Here is a 22136-nt window from a genome sequence, read left to right as displayed (position 1 = left end):
CTGGATGGGGATCAAAGAGGAGTCTTTGTGTATTTTGACCACAGGTGACTTATTGTTGCGACTTATTTAAATTTGGTAATTTTTGTGAGCATTTGGAAATCAAAGCTTAAACTCAATAACTGATACTAAGTGTCCTAACATTTTGCTTGGATTAAAAGTAACGAACTAGGATGAAAATCTCAACATCTTCCTGGAGCTACTTCAGTCTGCATATTATTTCATTTAATTACCTTTAAAACGGATGAGCTTTTCATTTTTACCTAGGAAAATAGCTGGCAATTCATTTTTCTTCATACCGAATAAACCATTAAGTGTTTTTTGTTTCATTGTAATTGAAGTGTTCTCGTGTGAAGTGTTTATCATGTATATTTCAAGTTTATAAATATATTCATTTTCGATATATTTTATAATTTATTTAAAATGAGGCACTTTTTGGTTTACAACTCTGAATGAAACCCCTAAAGAAAAAATGAATTATATCCAAAAGAGCAGCCAAAAGCAATAAAAAAAGCAGCAGTTCAGCCTTAGCCTACATGACATATTCTAAAAAGAAGTTGAAATAGGTTTTTAGGAATCCAAAAGAGCAAAAAAAAACAATCAATATCAAAGTCGCCCATTTCAACTGTTTTAAAGGTGACAAAACAGATATAGGCAAAGAGCATTATAAAAAAATTAAGCTTCTGAGATCAAACTTATATTCAAAGTTTTTACTCAGATAACTGACGAATTTTGTGATGCGGTATTTGAAGTTTCGTATGCAGTAATGCTCAATGAAAAATCACTACTAATTTTGATAATTATTTATGTTAAGAATACATAGCTAATAGGTACTTCAACTATTATGCAAGGGTTCTGAAACGCCACACCCATTTCGTTTCTACCAGATTTCTACTTCTCTTGATGAATCAAACAGTTCATGGTAACGAACTGTAAGTAAGGAGCGACCCAGCTCAATAGTAACCGAAACTCTTAAAACGAAATTTTGATACCAATAGATACATCAGAAGAATCAGATTTTTATACTGATTTCAAATATATAAGTTTCATTAAGTTTAATCTAACCCATCAAAAATAATGCACCTGAGAAAATTTGCGTTTCGATCAAATAAAAAGGAAAAAACCTTCCAAAAGTAATAGCACTTAAAAGAAAATCAAATCACGGTGTTCAGTATAGCCTATTAGAGAGTGCCGTTACAGGAGTTTCAAGCTCCTTATTACAAAAATGAGGAATTTTGTATTTTTTTTGTCAGAAGAAAAATCACGGATGCCTGTTTATTTGTTTTTTTTCCCAGGGGTGATCGTATCGATACAGTAGTCCTAGAATATCGTGAGAGGGCTCATTCAAACGGAAATTGAAAGTTATAGTGCCCTTTTTAAGTGACCAAAAAAAATGGAGGGCAACTTGGCCCCCTCTCACGCTCATTTTTTTCCCGAAATCACCCCATCAAAATTTTGAGATAGCCATTTTGTTCAGCATAGTCAAAAATCTAATTAATAAGTCTTTGAGGGTGACTTAATCCCCCATAGTTCCCGGGGGAAGGGCTGCAAGTTATAAACTTTGCCCATTGTTTACATATAGTATTGGTTATGGGGAAGTATACAGTTGTTTTCAGGAGGAATTTTTTTCTAGGGGGGGGTCGGGGTCGGAGAAGGGGTTACGGGGGAGGATCTTTCCATGGAGAATATTTCCTTTGGGGAAGGAACATTTCCATAAAGGGGGCGCCAGATTTCCCAGCGTTATTTAAAAAACGATCAGAAATTAAATAAAAAAACAAGTTTTTTTCAACTGAAAATAAGGAGCAGCATTAAAACTTAAAACGAACAGAAATTATTACGTATATGAGAGGGTTCGCCCCCTAGTCAATACCTTGCTCTTTACGCTAAAGCTTATTTAGTACTTTCAAAAGAGCTATCTATTCTAATTAACCGGCCTTTGTGATTCAAGGGTTTATGATTCGAACACAATCCGAACCTTAGCGTAAAGAACGTGGTATTGACTAGGGAGCGAACTCCCTAATATACGTAATAAAAACATACGAATGTAGAAATTCGTTACGTAAGTTAATTCGTAAGTTACGTCAGAACAAAATTTCAAGAAAGCCAATTAGCCAAAAAAAGCAAAATTAATATGCGAATTTCGTTTTAATTATTCATGTACGGTGAGCAAAAATCAAGGCTGCATTAATTCAAAACGTTCAGAAATTCACTAAAAAAAACAATTTTTTTAACTGAAAGTAAGGAGCGACATTAAAACGAAAAGAAATTATTCCGTATATGAAAGGGGCTTTCCCTTCCTCAACCCCTCGCTCTTTACGCTAAAGTTTAACTCTGTCTCACAACTTTATTCTTTAAAACAATAAAAAACCTTAGCGTAAAGAAAGAGGCATTGAGGAGGGGACAGCCCCTTTCATATACGGAATAATTTCTGTTCGTTTTAAGTTTTAATGTCGCTCCTTACTTTCAGTTAAAAAAAAAAACTTGTTTTTTTTAGTTAATAACGAAGAAGACCAGTTTCCAGCCAGCAACTTGTGAAGTTTTGAACTTATGAATAGGTTCGAATCTGTTGTAAATTTAAGCTGTGATTTGAGCAAAGTATAAACACATACAGCAAGTACTGACAAAACCTATCCTCTCCACACAAAAAATTGACCCTTTGTCCCCGTCTCCGGAGACGATTCCATACCTATGCGAACCTGGCGAGTAAATCACAATTTCCGTAGGTGATTATACTTGTTCCGTAAAAGTTGTATTAAGTTTAATTTATTGGCTCGGAGCGATTAAGTAGTACAACATTTACCCTCTAGAGGCGCTGAGGTACGCGGGGTCACTTTTGGAGAGTTTTGTCAGTACTTGGTCAGTATGTGCTTATACTTTGGATTTGAGAAAGACTGATGAAAACATTAATGTTTGTGGTGAACATTGATCGCGCCGGCGGCGCGCCGACGACATCTTAAGATGTCAGCGGCGCGTTGCGCTGTTTTTGGCCCCGCCGCCACCGGTCTTCCCTCATCGGCGTGGCGCCGGGGTCTAGTCTATAATGTAACTGAATTTAATTTCTCATCGTTTTTAAGTAATACAGGGAAATCCGGCTCTCTCTCCATGAAAAATTCTGGTAATTGTGTGTTATACGCCATTCACTTAAGTTTACGATGTGCAAAACTCGAGAACAAACCGGAGTGCTCGTTAGTTTCTTCGTTACTTTAGAAACAAATTTGGGCCATATATTTGCACATTAGGGGGGAGGGGTAGAGTATAGCGGGTCTGCATGCAAAATTTGTTAGGTACTAGTGCATATTATGAAGTAAGAATTGTTTCCTGACTTCAAACTGTCCAAATAGTTTACCCCCCCCCCTTATGTATAAATATATAGCCCAAATTATATATTTTCCATCTATTCTTCACTTTTCTTCGTCTAGCCTCGCTTTAAGGTGAAAGAAACTAACGAAGAAACCAGTTTGTTCTTAAGTTTTACACAGCGTTAACTTGAGTGAGTGGCGTATAATACACGACTACCGAAATTCCTTCCCCCTACAGAAAAAAAAAATCAAAACTCAAATAAAATTCCCCAATTTGGAAAGCCTTATTTTACACAGGGTGGGGGGTATATTCCGGGGGGGGGGTATTTTCCGCGGTGAGGTATTTTCCAGGGAAGGGGGTATTTTCTACAGGGGTTATTTTCCACGGGTGGTTATTTTCCAGGAGAGGGGTATTTTCTGGGGTAAACACCGGGGGGAGGCGTAACGCTGGCCACCGTCGACTCCAGAGGCATACCCATTAGGCCTTTCAACGTATATACCAAAATATGGGCCAAATATCATTGGGATTATGGGGAGAGTTCAGCAAAAAGGGAGTGGGAGGGATTTTGGTTGCCCTCCAACCACATTTAGTCCTTAAAAGACCACTAGTATTTTCAATTTGCAAGGCAATCGAGCCCCCTCCCATGTTTCTACGTCCACTCTCTCCATATGAAGTGGCTGAAGAATAAAAGTCATTTGTCATTTTTTTGGCCCTCAATCAGCTCCACTTTTGGGGGAACAAATCATAGTTTTTCTATTGTTAATGCTGCATGGGCATTCCTTTAACTCATAGAATGATTCCTAAAGGTTTCAAGGCACAGAAAATCTGGTTTGATATTTATATAATCTATGAAACTTTGGTCTAAATGTTTGGCAATTTATATAACCCGGGGATGTGTCCTCTTTGAAGGATTATTTATTGGAGCTTTCGACTATCCTGAACAATTTGGCTATCTCAGAATTTTGATTAGATGTCTTGGGAGGCTACAGGGGTTCCAGTCCCAAAAAATGTCGATAGGGTGACCTTCAATCGCTTTTAGCTCTTAAAAATGACGCTTCTATCCATCGTCTATTCTATAAATTTTAATTTCAAAGCAAATGAGCCCTCTCCCAAGTATTCATAGCCACCCCTTACTTATAAAGGGGCCGGGAAATAAAAATGAATAATACGCGGAAGGAACACGGCTTTTAGGTAGCGCTACAACAATGCCTCTGGGAATCTATCTAATTGATGTTTATATTGCCCTTTTGCTTAATTGCACCCCAGCCCCCCCTGCTATTGGCTGGGCCATAGCCCTAAGCTACTCAAAAGCTTTTTTTTTCATTTAAATTTGCCACTGCGAACCAGTTGATGGGAAATATGTATGCACAAGAATACAAACCAACAAAAATCAGTAAACTTTGAATGCAGTTCAGAGTTTAAAGTAAATATGAATATCCAAGTACTTGTGCTGTGCATTATAACTAAACCAGCGCTATAGAATGTATAAGGAAACCAGACACGAAAGCAGACAAACGGGTATTTGGTAGATAAATTGATGGCGAAGCGTGGTTTCTCATTGAGTTTACAATATTTAAACGATTGTTTTTGGGAATTTAGGGGGGAGGAAGGTACCTAGGTTAGGTTACGTATTAATATATGCTCTGCTTACCCCCACCCCCTTCTGTGCAAATATATAGCCCAAATTTGTTTCTAAACTATTATGTATTCATCCTATTTTATTTTATTTCGTTAGCATTAACCAAACTTGACTTCTTTCGTGTATAGCGGTGGGTTAGATATAATGCATTAGTACCAAAATCCATCATACAGAGTTCCTCTAATAAGAATGAAGCAAGGATATTGCTGTTATAGCTGGCTTAGAAGCAGTGGTGTCTTTTGTGGGGGGGGGGGGTGTTGCCCCCTCAATAACCTGGAGGAAAAATATTAAATAACCCGTGCCCCTTGACTCTTCACATGTACACCCCTTTTGCCCCCCCCCCCATAAAAACGACCCCTCCCCCTTACCAATTTATGCCTCCTTAGAAGAGAAACCTTGCACCAATGATAGTAGTGATGCCAATTGGGAGGTCATGGGGCATTTACCCCATCTGTTTTTTTGCCCCCCCCCCCTCTATTTCGAAAATTACCCTTTTTGATAGTTTCATTAGAAAATAAATTTATTTGATATTTTCAATTTAAAAGTACCTCCCTAGATTTCAGAAAATACATCCTCCCAACATTTTCCCTAATGAGTACCATTGACAGCTGTCTTTTTTTAACTCGTTTTTATTTTCTTAGAGTTCCTCAAATTGTTGGCCATCTTGCGGAAACTAATTTATCAGATGGTATTGCACTCATAAAATTTAAAGAACCAATTTGAAAACTGCCTGGGGCACCCTCATCTAGTTGGTAGCTAGCCTAGATGCTTCATTGCTGCAGGTTGTGAGACAGGCACTTATTATGCGCGCCGATAGCAATATTTTGTTGTTTGCTGGGCATTAAGTTTGTCTTTCCCAGAGTGATAAGATATATTCGATTGAACTCTGTACTTTTCTCAGTTTATATTTTTTATCTTCTTGGTAACCTCGATTGCAGCCTACCGTAAAAGGTAATTTCGAAAGTTAATTTGTTTCTTTGTTAATTAAATTAGGCTAAATGAGGAAAACAAGTTTAATCCCGCCCTCCACGATATTGAGGATACTAAAATAGGATCTCAACTTTCGGTAAATTTTTACCAAATCATATTAGCCTATTGACTTACGAATAAAGTCAATATACCACTCAGTGCCTTTTTTAATGCTCTTTCTAAATATAATAATCATTGTTGTCGGAAATGAATTATACCCCCGCCCCTATATATACCAATTCCGGGTATTTATTTGCACATTAGGGGGGGGGGCAAATTTTATTTCTGATGTAAATGGGAGGTAAGTTTAAAAAATTTACCGAAAGTTGAGATCCTATTTCCTTGTTTCGGGGGAGTTCATAAATTGAATAAGAAGTGGCCAATAGGCCACGCCTATTTTGAGAAATTTTGTATATTTTAGAGGGGAGGGTCCGTGGCTCCTCCCCCTGCTTATGCCTATATATAGGTAGTCTGTAGCCTAGGAGACACGTTTGAAAAAATTTGCCGATTGTTTCCATGACTTGTGTAATTAGGCTATTTGGCTACGGTTGATAATGACAATTAAAAAACTAATAATAAAATTTGTGAGGTATACGGTACATCTGGGACGTGCTCAAGTGAGGGGGGCTGGGGTCACAGCCTCTCCCCCGCTCGGATATCCTTTTTTCGAATTTATTGGTGCCTCTTACTTGAATTATCAAATGAAGGTTTCTATTTTATTATTCAGCCACTCGAGATTTTTTTGTTTGTTATTTATCCCTCCAAAAAATATCATTGGTACGTCCCTGGGCTACATCCAGTGGTGTCAATTTGGTGTAGGGGCTGGGGGCTTGCGTCCCTTAAATGGGCTTACTGTTTATACCCCTTCCCCCGCCTCTTGGATTTCGGAAAATACTTTTTTGAGTATTGTCATTGAAAAACAACTCTTTTTTTTATATTTTCATGGGAAAAAATGATAAATTTGCCCCTGAGTATTGACACATACATTTTGCTCCCAAGTTTAAATTGATGTGCGTGGAACTGAACCCCCGTGTAACTAAACCCCAAGCAACTGAACCCCCGTATAACCGAACCGCCGTGCAACTGAACACCCGTATAACCGAAACGCCGTGCAACTGAACCCCCGTGCAACTGAACCCTCGTGCTACTGAACCCTCATGCAACTAAACCCCATTTAACTGAACCCCCCTGTAACCGAACCCCCGTGCAACTGAACCCCCGTATAACCAAACCCCCGTGCAACTGAACCCTCGTGCTACTGAACCCTCATGCAACTCAACCACCGTACTTACATTGTGTAAAACACAATAGGGTTATGAACTATAGTTATTTAACTTTGATATAGTTATTTGACCTTTAAACTGTTGTAAATAAAATGGCCGTCCCAAAATTTAGATCGGAAGTATTTGGGGGAAAAATGGGTGGGGTGGAAGCCCTCCGATCACTTTTAACTCTGAAAAAGTGCACTAGAAATTTTGATTTCCAATCGGATGAGCCCCCCCCCTCCAAATTTCATACAATTTTTTTCTACAAAAACCGTATGTGTTAGCAATGAGCAACTAGCTTAACTTACAGCCCTTGCCCCAGATGCTGCTGGTGGGGTTGTTAACCCCAAAGGCATGGTTATTTGATCTTTAGACTATTTTGAACAAAATGTTTATTTTTATTTTGATCGGATGTGTTTGGTGGGGGGGGGGCGTGTCGGTTAAGAGGGAAAGGCTCATTATCCTGTGATTACCTTTGATTCTTCGAAATTGAACTTGAACTTTCAATTTCCAATTGAATGTGCCTCCTTCAAAGTTTTTACGATCATCCCTTCTATAAAAACCATAAATTTTAACAATTGGTAACCTGCAAAAACAAACAGATTGCTGATACAGGTGTATCAGCAATTTTTTTCGGTACAGCTTAGCGTATCAAGATGAAACTTCTGGGGCATCTACCTGCTACTACTGCTATTAATACTACTACTACTACTAATTCAACACTATTATTACTTCTACTGTTCCGACTACGACCTCTGCTACTATTAAACTAGCACTATTAAGGCTACGCATATCAAGTTGAAAATTTGACAGAATGAGGTATTTGAGGTGGAACTTGAACTAAATAAAAAGACACTATGTGCATGTAGATTTTCAAAATGGCGTATCTCAAAAAGGGATTTGTGTATTAAGTTGGAACTTTCAGAGAGTGCTTAAAGGGAAAGTCAATTTACCAAAAGGAAATATGTGCACGCTCAGGCCTGGATTTACCACTAGGTCCCCTAGGCCCGGACCTAGGAGCGCATAATGCTAGAGGGATCAATGAATTATCACTGAGTAATTTTTTCCTGACAAAAATTGGACTGATATTATTTATCGTCGCCAGGTGCACTCTGCCGCCACGCTGCCTATTCATAGAAAAGTGATTTTAAAACAACACAGGAATTCCATGGTCACTTATAAACTGTCAGATGTCTCCCAAGAATGGTAGCTGAGAGTTCGGTATTACCCCTCTCTTTCATCACTTTTTGCTAATCATTTGTGTTCTGTTAACACAAAGTTACATGGTTACATGATTGCACAAAGTTACAGTTACGCAGGGTTTAGTTAAGTGGGGTTGAGTTGCACGAGGGTTCAGTTAAAGGGGGTTCAGATGCATGAGAGTTCAGTAGCACGAGGGTTCGGTTATACGGGGGTTCAGTTACAATGGAACAAATTACGCCATTGGCTATGTTCAGGGAGTAGAGTGGTGGCATAACTCTAGTGAATGATATACTTGGAAAAGGTGTTGAATGGGAATGGAATGGTATTACTCGTTTGGTATTATTGGAACCAGTTCGGAAAATATATCTATTATTCACCGATTCCCCCCCCCTCCCGAACTCGGACCCTCTTACAAATCAATTCCTGCGTCCATGCGTGGGTTGCAGTGTAGTTGGCCGAGAAGGTGAGTTTAGAGCGTTTTTTTTTTTTTACAAATTATGTAGAAATTGAAAACATTTTTTGTTTGCTTATTTGTAACCTGTGATCGCTAAGAATATCACAGTGATACCTGCATATAGTGTCATCCTGATAATTTGAAGAGCTGCGTTATGGAAGTTTTTTCTTGTGTTCAGTGGCATCTCCAGGTGTGAGGGGTTACCGGGTTTGAACCCCTCCCTAAATTATTTTTCTGACTCGTAAAATTGGGTTGGCTTTAAAGGGCAGGTAAACAAACCCAGTCAACTTCCCCACCCAAAAAATCGGTAAATATATTGACTTACGAATAAAGTGAACATACTATTCGATGCCTTTTTAATGTTCTTTCCAAATATAATACTCACTTTTGCCGTGAATGAATTTTACACCCACCCCATATATACACCAATTCATAGTATATATTTGCACATTAGGGGGGTTGGGGTAAAGTTTATTTCTGATACAAATGATAGCAGAATAAACTTACCATCACATACCGTTATATCACAAACGAATAAACTTACCTCTCATTAGTATCAGAAATAAACTTTATCCCCATCCTCCCTAATGTGCAAATATATACCCTGAATTAGTATATATAAGGGTAGAGGTAAAATTCATTTGCGGCAAAAGTGATTACTATATTTGGAAAGAGCATAAAAAAGACATCGAGTTGTATGTTCAATTTATTCGTAAGTCAATAATATGAACAGCGAAATATTTACCAAAACATAATCTTTTGATAGACCCCTACCCAAAAATAATTCTTCTGTTACCCCCACCCCTTCCCCCCAAAAATTATGGATTTTGCCATGCTTGTGTTCCATTTCGCGGTCTTACTTAAAAGTAGCTTGTTGACCTGAACGACATGTTTATGAATATTTAGCAATTCTTGTAATAGTTGTAATAGTTGAATGCTATATAAATAAGATAATACTTTACTAATGCGTGGTTGGTTTTACAATTTTTATCTCGTTATTTTTCAGTGTTAATTTGTTTAACATTAGTATTATATGATAGCCTACCAACTCTTTTTGTGCGTAGCTTAATAGCTTATCAGTGCAATTACTATCATTATAGGTTGACTGAGTGGGAGCAAAAATGTATTTGTGCAGAAGGCAGAAGAGAAGCGGCGTAATTTTCTACGGGGCAGGGGGGCAACTGCCCCTCCTAGACCTCGGTTTGCCCCCAGACCCCAGTTTGCCCCCCCCTCCAGCTGAAATTTAGTTTCTTCAAAAATCTTGTCTAAACTAATATAAATCTGCATACATATTTACCTTTATTGTAATATAAAGTACCTTTGTAGTACTTTTATAGTACTAAATAGTACCTTTAAACTCTTATAAATAACTCTTATACTCTTATAAACTCTTATACACCACACTAGAAATATAGGTACTTTTGTAGGTACTTATCGGTTTTGTAATAAACACTCGAAAAGTGAAGTCTGGTTAATCGTAATGAATTAAAACAAAATATGATGAAAATATAGTACTTTAGTAACAAAACTATGAAAACTACCATAAAGAATTATGAAAGGGGGGCAGGCCAGAGCGTAGTATAGTAAATACGTAACCTAACCTAGGTACCTTTTTTGCCACTCAACCCCAAAAAACCTATTCAGAAATATTGTTCACCGAGTGAGAAACCCCTGTTTGCTTAGCGAGCCAAAGGAATTGTCTTGTTAAAGAAGTTTCTTGACTAGTTTTTGTCTTGTGAGCGCGTCACAAATTCTCGAGTGTTTATTATATAACCGATGAGTACCCTTGTGTATTATACCGACCACACTCAGGAAGTAAAGTTAGGTTAATCCTAATGAAATATAGTAAAGCCTGGGGAAAATATAACACTCTAGCAACAAAATAATGGAAACTACAGCAGAGAATTATGGAAAGCAGGCCACCAAGAACGCATTATATTAAATACCTAGCCTAACCAACTCTATATACTGAATATTTAATTAAAATATACCTGCATAGTAGTTTATCTCACTCAGGCTAAGTTGATTATCTCCGAGTGCACACAGAGAAACCGGCTTTAAACAGATCTAGAAAAATAGTGTGGTCGGTATAATACAAAAGTACCAAAATATAGGGTAAACCTGAAACCTGTTTCACCTTTGGCACTATGGAAGAAATGAACGTTTCGATCATGGGAGGGGGAAAAGAGTAGAACTTTGTGTACAATGAGTCCTTAAACAGCTCTCTACGTTGCTCCAGTGCCCCGCTAGCTACGGAGAAGGAAGAAAATGCCTCCCTTGCAAAATAGTCATTTTTCTTGTTGCTCAAGCCAAGGGACTGTAAGTTTTCTGTAAAGCGTTTTGGCCAATGCGATATATGTTTCAATCTGACGCCATTTTTAGGGGTTTCCGGCTATTTTTCGGTTCCTCCCGGCCGTGGTTCGTCCTTTACTGGGTTGCAGCAACCGCTACAACCATGATGAAGCGGAGGAGCAGTGTGCGTGGCTGTGTTGGTCTCTGGGTGCTTGGTGCTGCGCCGAGTGGTTATTTGCAGTAGTATATATCCCTGAAGTATAATTTTTATAAAACCATGGATATAGCTTGATATTTTCCATCACAAAAGGAGGAGGCAACTGGACAGCTGTTAAGGGTAAATCACCCTTTCAAACTTGATTTAAGGGTTTTTAGGGCAAACTGGTTGCTCTGAGGGGGGCAGCACCCCATGTGTTGTATAGAGAAAGCAACCACAAATAAAAACGTACAAATTATGTTAAATCATGTGCAGTATATTAAGCCCTGGCATCATTATTAATCTTTGGCAGATGGAGGGAAGGAATCCCCTCCCAATTGTATCAATTGTAAATAGTTATAAATAGTTGATACATTATTGTAAATAATGTATCAATTGTAATAGCTCATCTGTAAATAGTTTCGCAAGAAAAGGATAATTTTTTGGGGGGAGGGGGGGCTATTTACATATAAGTCTTTTGTCATTGCTGCACAGGTTTTCTGAGAAAGCCTTTTCTGGAACACGGTTTTCTGATTATTTGTATTTCTGAAAATGCTGTGAATCATTGACTCTTAGAAGGGGTAGTATTCACAAAATGAGTGGTTACAAAGAAAAATCCCTACAGAAGCTATATTTTACTTGGGAGTGAATGAAAAAGCTCCGAAGTCAATTCCACTGACTTCACTGGCTTTAAATCCCCGATCTGGATGCTGTATTTTATTCACATTGGGGTGGTTTCAATTTTTGGCAATTTAAACCCTAGCCAAAAATGACCAGAAACACTTTTCTTGAATAATCAAAAATCGAAACTTAAAGAAAGATCTCCTAGCTTAGGTTCATCTGGATGCTGTATTTTATTCACATTGGGGTAGTTTCAATTTTTGGCAATTTAAACCCTAGCCAAAAATGACCAGAAACACTTTTCTTGAATTATCAAAAATCGAAACATAAAGAAAGATCTCCTAGCTTAGGTTCATCTGGATGCTGTATTTTATTCACATTTGGGTGGTTTCAATTTTTGACAATTTAAACCCTAGCCAAAAATGACCAGAAACACTTCTTGAATTATCAAAAATCGAAACTTAAAGATCTCCTAGCTTAGGTTCATGTGGTTGGTGTTTCCTCCGAACAATATTTTGTTTGGGGTTAACTTTATGCTGTGCAACCAAGAGACATCACATTTCAGACTTATCCAAGAGGTTTTTTTTTAAATAATTCAAGAAAGCAGTGCCGAGAAATTCAGAAAATGTAAGATTTCAGGGAGGGGGGTAGGTGTAGCATGGCTCCTGAGGCCTCTCCCCCTGTGTACGTCCGGGCTGGTATGCATGGTAGTGCAGATAGCATGTAGTTTGGATTTCATTTTTGTGTTTTCTTGCCAAATGGGGGATGGGTCAACCATTTCTCGCCATCTGGTGTACATCTCACAACCCCACGTGTACCGCACGGTTCCACCACACTTGACACAGCTTCCGCCACGCTTGGTACGGGCTACCTGGTGTACGGGATTTGTGAAAGCGGGTGCCACCTCGTATATGGGGCACATTGGCGTTATTTGAGTTTTTTCGAAGGGGTTGCACTATAGCCTAAATTATTCAAATCAGTGCAATTTTCAGCACTCAATTTTCAGTGCAATTCCTTTGAAAACATTGTATCTTAGACATATTTTTCCTTGAAGAATGATGTACTTTTCCGCGCATTTACGCTATCATGACTTCGTTATCTTTACCAGGCATCTAGTAAGACTGATTCGTATTCAAAATCACTAGTCAGTACACAATCCTTGGAATTAAGACAAAGAATACATGCCCAATTAAGTAAAATTTCAAGGTCCGATTTGCCCTTAGCCTGGAGTCGCGTTAAATTCATAGAATGGAATAAATAACGAAAACCTGGTCATTATTCTTTTTCTTTTCAATGGAATTATCTTATTTCTAGATTTCAGAAACCTACTTTCTAGAATTCAAAAATTTACTCTCTAAACTGCAGAAATCTACTTTCTAGATTTTAGAAATCTACTTTCTAGATTTCAGAAATCAACTTTCCAGATATTTGGAAGAGCCATGAAAAGGCAATATAGCCAATGACGTAATTATCGCTTATCACAGGCACCTGCACAGAAATTCTTGGCTGGAGACATATCTGATGCAGCAAAACCTGGAATGTATGAAGGGGGCCTCGGGTTCCAAACGCCCCCCCCCCCTTATATCCTGAATTTATCTAAAATTCTGGGCACTTTTTGCTTAAATTAGCATATATATTTAGTTTTATTTTGCCCCCCCCCTTCATTAAATCCCGTGCACGAGACAAAGTAAAATATATTTACTTTTTCCAAGAAAATATTATAAATTGTGGAATATAGATGAGGAGCATAGACAGCTTATATATTTCCCTGACTTGATTCGTAAATTCTAAGTGCTTTTAATACTATCAAAAGATTTCTAACGGGAGCTTCCATTCTTGGAAAAGGGGCTTTCGAAAAAACGGGATGAAGAGATTTTCAGGCAGTTTAATGTATTTTTCTGTTAAAAAAGATGGTACTTACGTGTTCTAGTGACCACACCAAATAAGTGACATTAGGTTAATCCTAATGATATATACCAAAATATGATGAAGATATGATACTTCAGTGACGGGTCCAAGGGAGGGACGAGGGGGTCGCCCCCCCCCCTAACATAGTCTAAAGTAGTGTAATTTACTTGATTAACACAATATTGCGTTAATTAAACTTGCTCCTAACACAAGTTTATCGGATCAACCTGTTTTCCGTGCCCCCCCCCTAAAAAAATGCTGGATCCGCCCCTGTGATACTTTAGTAACAAAATTAAGGAATATACAAAAGAGAATTATGGAAAGCAGGGCGCCCAGAAACCATTATATTAACTACCTAACGTAACCACCTCATATATTAAATATTTAAATAAAATATACCCGCAAAGTAGTTTATTTCACTCAGGCTAAGCTGATTATCTCCGAGTGGACACAGGAAACCGGTTTCATTACAGACCAATAACAAAGTGTGGTCGCTATAACACGTAAGTACCAAAATAAAGTTGTTGAGGATCGTTGCAAAGTTCTCGAGGGCCTCCACCTACCCTTCTCGCTCTGTGTAGGGATGATTTCACCCAATGCTCTAACATTATGAAAACTATTCGAATTTCCAAAATGTTTGATTCTTGCTAAAAATCGTCTAATTTTAGGTCGTTTGCTGTTTAATTGTAAATTCAGGATATAAATTCTACACCCTTGGGAACACGACAATATAGACTTATCCAACCGTAGTACCTTTAGGCAAATTTTTCAGCTTATCTGATATGCCAGATGAGTACCAAATATGCCCTGGGCAGTTGGCAAGTTTTTATGCAAAAGCTCACTTTGTTCGCCTGAAATTCCACTTGCATTGGCCTTAGGCCTTCCGTTAGTGAAACTATTCGCATCAAAGGCTAAGATATACAATAGCCAGTCAGCAAACAACTTTCAAAACAACTTGAAATTCCAGATTTATATTTCAGAAAAAACAAAACTGTTGCAATGTGTCGAATGCGGGGGATCGATTTCCTTAACTTGAATGTCTAATTATCTTCAATAAAAATACCTATTGAATTGTTGTCAAGGTTGGACTAAGGAGTAAATGTGAGGTTTTAAGCCCCCTTTCAGGTAAGTAGGGGTTTAACTTAAGAAAGTCGCAAAATATTCTAATCATCCTCATGAAAAATGACCGTAATTTTGTTTCTTATGGGGGGTTGAACGCTAGCCTAATAAGGTGGGGGGGGGGTGAAGACGCTCAGGAGCACCTTTCCGTATGGTAATTCTGATCAAATCGCACATTTTAAGTCTAAATAATTATTTTCGTCTGGCGTGGATATAGTCTCCTCTCAGAGGCGTAAGCTAGATTAATTTGTAATTCAATTTTATATTTTCAATGTGAATCCTGGATATTTTAAGTTTTTTCTGAACTATGCCTTTTCGCCTCGAAATAAAATCTCACGGTTTCCCTAATCTTTAGATCACAACAGTGTATAATTAAAGTTAAGGAATGATAAACATCTACATAATAAGATAAAAAAAACACTCAAGAATCCAAGGTTCTATATTACCATTCATACCTACTCATAGAGGACAGCCCCCTCTTGACATTTTTTGCAGCATAAATTTGCCTTGAAATTGATAAATTTTGTCTAAAATGTGGTTTTTCAAATTTTCGGGCACCCCTCTTCCCTAAAAACACCCCAGGGTCCAACCCTTAGGTTGGACCCAATTTCCCTGGATAGGGCATAGGTAATTGTATCTGCAGGCGGTGAATATTTTCCTGGTTGTTTCTAAGGATTAACAGATTTTTCTTTAGAAAAACACGCGAAAATTCATAGAAAGTTTGACATTTGGACCTTAAAACCCACCCGTTTTTACAAAACCACACCCATTAGTTAGGCACGTAAGCACTTTTTTCGGGAGGGGGTAACAAAAAAAAATATTTTAATGAATTCGGGTACTTGTGTATTATACGCCACTCAAGTTTACGTTGTGTAAAACTCAAGAACAAACCGGCTTCTTCGTTAGTTTCTTTCAGCTTAGCGTGAGACAAGACAAGTGATAGAATAGATGGGAAATATATAATTTGGGCTATATATTAGCACATTAGGGGAGTGGGATAAAGTATTTGGACAGTTTGAAAACAATTCTTACTTCATAATATACAGAATAATTGTACCAAACACATTTTACGTGCAGAACCGCTATACTTTACCCCCCCCCCCCCACCTAATGTGCAAATATATAGCACAAATTTGTTTCTAAAGTGTTATATTTTCACGATATTTTGTGACATTTCATTAGGATTGAGCGTCAAAGCAACAGGTCCTAATTAAATGAAGCACTTTAGTGGTGTATAATACACAAGCTCCTGAATTCGATTAAGAAGTGTCCACAAACTGGAGATATGTAAGGATTTTCTGATGCCCTGAGCCCCCCCCCCCCCCTGCATGCAGACTTGCCTCTGGCACGAATTATTCGCTAGACAATTGGGTAAATTTTTGGCAGTTCATATTATTTACTTACAAATAAAGTTAACATACCACTTGATGCCTTTTTATGCCCTTTACGAATAGAATAATCGCTTATATTGGAAGTTCAAATTTACCCCCCTCCCCCAATGCGCAAATATATAGGCCTACCCTGAATTGGGATATAGCAAGAATTGTCGATGGCAAAGTTTCGAATTGCAAAATTCACCGCTATTTTTGTCGACGGCATTTGAAAAACTTGAAACGGTAGGAAAACGTTTTATATTAGGGTTGCTTAATAAATGAGGTTTAAATTATTATAAATGAGTATTTTTAGAATATGTTATTCTTGAACAACTTATTTATAAACTAGTTATGTTTTTAACAACTTTTCAATAACTTAACTAGTGTTGATAACTTCTTTGTGTGGTCACAATTCAGGGTATATATTTGCACATTAGGGGGATGGGGGTGGGTAAATTTGAATTTCCGATAGAAGCGATTACTATATTTGTAAATAGCATAAAAAAAAAGAATCGAGTGGTATGTTCACTTTATTCCCAAGTCAATAATATGAACTGCCAAGAATTTACTGAAAATTGCATCTGTTTAGTATTTTTTCATCATTTTGTATGTTTTTGACACCCTTTAGGACATAGAGCCTTGTTGACTTGCTCGCGTTCCTTCCTATTTATATTTAATCGCTTGATTTCGCAAGTACCCGTTCCACACATTTTTTTATTAGTTTGGTCAGTTTGATATATTCAGCCTATTCTTTTAAAGTAGGGGTTAGTAGTCTCTAAACCCATAAGAATACCTTTTAATTTCTTCGTTTTTTAAAGGGTCTACTTAGATATAATAAATTACTTAAAAATAGTTAAATATTGGCGGTGTTTTAATACCAATCTCTGCATTGGTTTTATCACGGACTTCCGAAGAAAGGAGCGTCTCGTTGCTTTCATTATTCACCATTAATTCCTTACTTTCCCCCTATTTTTGTTTAATTTACTAACTTCCCCAATTTCGTTTGTGGGGGGTAAAAGGATATATTTTCATGGACTTTATATTATTATTTTCTAGTTCCCAGATTTTCAGAGATTTTTTGGATTTTTCTGTCATAGTATGATCGAAAATTCTGGAAACCCTATAAGTTCAAAAATCCTTTTTTGGATTATTTGGATCACAGTAGACAGAATATACCAGTAAGCTTATCGAATGTAATTTCTGCTCTTCGTGAACAAAAAGCTCCTCACTCAAGTGTCTTGATGATCTTTGGGTAATAGCATGCAACTGCAATTTGATTGACACAGTTGTAAATATACTATAATTAAGTACAGCGCCTCAGACATATGCTTTTTGTATATATGAACATTTGTTATCAGTATATCTCGAACCCCTTTCTGGGTGATTATCCTGTGTAAGAGAGAGAATGATCATACTGGATAATATATGAACTGTGATTTGGATGTACTACTAGACAGGCTTTATATCCCAGATGCAGTGTATGGAAGACATCAAATAAAAGTCTGGAAGCCAGGATTCTGGAAATTTTGGTGGTGAAGCCTGGCTTTAAATTCATCAATAGTCTTCGGGTCATAAAGTTCATATATATTGAAAAAGAAAAAAAAACAATCAACGAAGAAAAATAGTTACAAATCATATTCACAAAGCAATTCAGGTGAGGGAGTGCTCAGAATCCGAGGTGTGTTTGAAGGTGACAGTTTTTTTAATTTGTGCCCCAGTTTCCGTTTTTAGATTTGATATCTAAACCCTTTAATTTTACGCATTTAGGTGGAAATTCGATGCCACTTTTTAAACACTAATCGGACTGGTCTTTGAATTCGGGATAAACTGCTAATAATGATTTCTGGCTAATTTCATGGCAATTCTTTTGGGATTTTTTTTTATGAAAAGAGGAAAGTTTTTTTTTTTTCTCAGATTCTCACTCATTCCGTTTTCAAGGGAACCAAAAACCGATAGAATATACGTCACTTAAAAACTGAAATGACGTAATCGGCTACCGGTTTAGTTGTAAAAATCTGTCAATTGAAAAAATTTAAATGATTATAGGCTACATATAATAATTACTCTAAAAAAAATACCTTTGTGCAAATAGTGTTTCAGGTCAGGTAAATCATATAAATTGAAAAGTAAGAAGAAAAATATTGAAACTTGAGAAAATCGAACTTAAAAGGCTTTAGCCGTCATCGGACTCCTCCGAATTTAAAGTATCCCCTAGTGTCGAATCCTGACTGAAGGGATATACTTGTTTTCAGTTCTTGGTAGCCCGAGTCAAATCGCTAGGGATCACCCAGACATGTACTTCACTTAACGAACTAAGAAGGAGTTGCTCCGTTTTCATCAGGGACGAAACACCCGGGACATTAAGCTTGTTCCGTGTCTTGGTTTTGATAACCGACAAAATCGAAAATTGTCTCTCTGCTCCAGCAGGTTCTAGGCGAATACCCCCCCCCCCCCGGAAAATACCCCCCCCCACCAAAAAAAAACTTGGAAAATAAGGCTTTCCAAATTTGAGAATTTATTTGAGTTTTATTTTTTTAATTTCCGTAGGGGGATGGAATTTTGGTACTTATGTATTATACGCCACTCACTTAAGTTTACGCTGTGTGAACTTCGAGAGCTCTCCGTTTTTTTCGTTAGTTTTTTCGTTACTTTAGAAATAAATTTGCGCTATAGATTTCTACATTAGGGGGGGGGGGTAAGCATAGCGGGTCTACATGCAACATGTGTTTGGTACAATTATTCTGCATATTAGATAAATCGACAAATAAGTGTATTTTACAGCCAAATATACGGCCATGAACACAGTAAAATAACACAAGAGGAGGTGTGGGGGTTGTCAGCCCTACTCATGCTAATCCTTGCTATTTTGAGTTTGAATAGCTTATATATTGTTGTTTCTGTTCGTTTTGGTTTCAATTCATTTATTTATGGTGATTTATGGTAGTTTTATGCTTGTAAAATTATTTGAATTTATTTCTACTCTATTTTTGGCTTAACAAGACCATGGACTCTGGCAAGGGGAGCAGGGGGGTTCATGGCGCTCACATGAAAATTGGGAACTTTATGGTAATTATAAGGAAACCAAAGGAAAAAAACGAAGAACGGGGGAAAACCATGGAAAAATGTCTGTTGCCGCATTGTTAGCACCCTGCCAATAGATTTTGACCCATAATAAGGAAACACTTTTCAACAAAATTATAAAAAAAACTCAAATAAAAGTTTCAAATTTAGAAACCTTATTTTCCACAGGGGGGAGGGTATTTTCCACGAGGGCATTTTCCAAGGAGGGGGTATTTTCCGCGGGGGTTACTTTCTGAAGGAGGGGGGTATTTTTCGGGGGGTTAAACACCCCCCCCCCCGTTCACTATATTGATTTATGTTATTTTACTGTGTTCATGGCCGTATATTTGGCTTTAAAATAAACTTATTTGTCCATCTATCTAATATGCAGAATAATTGTACCAAGCACATTTTGCGTGCAGACCTGTTAGGCTTACCCCCCCCCCCTAATGCGCAAATTTATTTCTAAAGTAACGAAGAAACTAACAAAAACGACGGTATGTTCTCGAATTTTACACAGCGTAAACTTGAGTGAGTGGCGCATAATACACAAGTACAAAATACCATCCCCCTACGGAAATTAAAAAATAAAACTCAAATAAAAGTCTCAGATTTGGAAAGCCTTATTTTCCACGGGGGGTATTTTCCGCAGGGGGGGTAAATGCCGGCCACGGCTCCAGCAGCAAGACAATTTTTCCAAAATTTGCATGGATTTTCGAGGTCCAACTTGAGCTCTTCCGATTCAGAGTAATGCCTCTCTCATTTTCATTGTCTCTTTCCCCTCCCCCATCTTGCAGGCTCTCAAAGCTACCTTTACAAATTGTACCACCAGAGGCACAACCGATAGTATTTGTCTCTCGGGAGAGATGGCTTCTTGAGGATCAAGAGCTCTCAAATTAAACATAGTTTAAATCGCGATATTTAATTCGCTTACCCTGGTCAGCAGCTAGTTCTGTGAGAGAACGCAGTGAAATGTACTTCTACATTTGCACCAAAGACAAGCATATGATCAGTTAAGTAGTTCTCAGGACTAGGACGGTTGCCTTTCAAAGCGAGTATAAAGAAGAAGTCGAGGGAGAACTTAGAGCGCTAGAGTTCACGCAAAATCGCAAAAATGAGTACAACAGTAGCCATAATATCTAACGTCATCGAAATCAGATTTTGGTATGAACGGACTCTAACTGCCTCCCTCCCAACCGATGCCCCAGAGGGGCACTAATTCACGACAACGTATGGAAGATCAAGTATTTTTAAAAATGAAGATAAAAATTTGAGGAAAGGAAGTTCTTCTTTCAATGAAAATACCGTAAAAGGGTTTTTCAAAAAATAGGGAGATAATGCCTCCCCCTCCTACTTTGGACACCCGTTCAACTACTATCTTTTAAAATTTTATGAAAATTCATACTTGCTAAAGAGTTGCTATTCCTATTAGTGTGGCAGAATTAATGCAAAATATCTGAAGAAAAATTCTTAGCGTTGCCAATAGTCTTAAGGAGAAGATTACAGACATTTTACGGAGTGAGGTTAATATATTGACTGTACTGTTCAGCGTGTAGTTACACGTTTCTTTCATTATGTATAATTATTTTTTGTTAATGCAGTCAATAATTTAATTTCATATCAACTCATACATGAAGTTTTTCTTAATTTTGATGTGACTGTAAGCATGGCTGTACCTAGCGGGGGGGGCTAGGGGGGTTTGAACCCCTCCCGAAATATTTTTTTGACTCGAAAAAACGTAACAAAAATTGATATAAACAAACTTTGTATGCATGTTTTGAAGTTTTTTGTGTGTAAACCCCCCCCCCCCCAAAAAAAAAATCTTTGAGTAACCCCCCCCCCCGAAAAAAAATCCTGGGTACGGCCTTGACTGTAAGGAATAAATTTAGCGATTTTTCACTTCTGTAACTCAAATTTTCATTTGGTTTGCCTCTATAACTTGTTATCTTTATAAGTCAAATTTTACTTAGAATGACGTCTATATCTTGAACTATTCCTAAATCGAATTATATGTAACACGAAGAAAAATCGTTGTATATGTATATAATTTATAGCTGGGCTAAGTGTGGGAGAAACTGTGCAAAGCCTGGGGAAAACTGTGCCAAGTGTGGTTGAAACTGTGCCAGATGTGTTGGAACTGTATGGCGCTCGTTGTGTCCTGAGATGTGTACCAGGTGGAGGGAAGTGTGTGTACCCTCTACTCGAGGACTGCGTCGGCCACCCTGAGAGCCTTGATGTATTATAAAAAATGTTTTAAAGCTTATGAAAAACTTAAAACACCAACAATTTAATTGTTTAGACGAGGTAAACATACGGTGCGTACTATTAAAATATTTTCACCAGAAATAGAGCAGAAAAGCTATCAAGTCTTTTTGACGATGCACTAAAGATGAAGAGAGCAAAGTCACATAATAAAGCAAACCCAAACTAAATAGAAATATGATGAAGTCCAACATAGTCCTCCAAATGAAGGGCCATTAGGTGGTACCCCCCCCCCCCTTGATTTTGATTTGCAGCACCTCTTGTGCTCAAAATGTACTTTTCTAGGTTTAAAGCATTCCCTCTCACCCCTGAAAATATCCACTAGGCAACGCAAGTTATTAGTTGCGTTGCAATGCAAAGCTGCTATTACATGTATATGCCTAATTTTCAGTTGCTAATTGGGAAAACACTTAAGCCAACTTACATGTGTTTAGACAAAATTATCCGGTTTTGAAATCACAAATCTTCTGCCTAAAGG

At 37.7% G+C, this 22136-nt stretch overlaps 1 protein-coding gene across 3 annotated transcripts in view; it reads left to right on the top strand.

Moving 5' to 3' along the window:
* Positions 1-5752: 5752 nt before the first annotated feature.
* Positions 5753-22136, top strand: part of LOC148945862 (uncharacterized) — a 40663-nt gene continuing 24279 nt past the window's right edge. The window contains exons 1-2 of one of the 3 annotated variants that reach the window (XR_016142513.1): positions 5843-5887; positions 13361-13465. The gene's annotated coding sequence lies outside the window, so the exon portion shown is untranslated. Of the gene's footprint in view, positions 5888-13360; positions 13466-14830; positions 14970-22136 lie in introns of those variants that run through there. The other 2 variants (XM_089097813.1, XM_089097814.1) reach the window with 2 other exon arrangements.

The sequence above is a fragment of the Artemia sp. Qi Xiang Cuo genome, chromosome 12 (genome assembly GCF_049724085.1).
Source record: "Artemia sp. Qi Xiang Cuo chromosome 12, ASM4972408v1, whole genome shotgun sequence".
NCBI lineage: Eukaryota > Metazoa > Arthropoda > Branchiopoda > Anostraca > Artemiidae > Artemia > Artemia sp. Qi Xiang Cuo.
The sequence above is the reverse complement of the archived record's forward strand: the minus strand, read 5'-3'. Positions and strand labels throughout refer to the sequence as shown.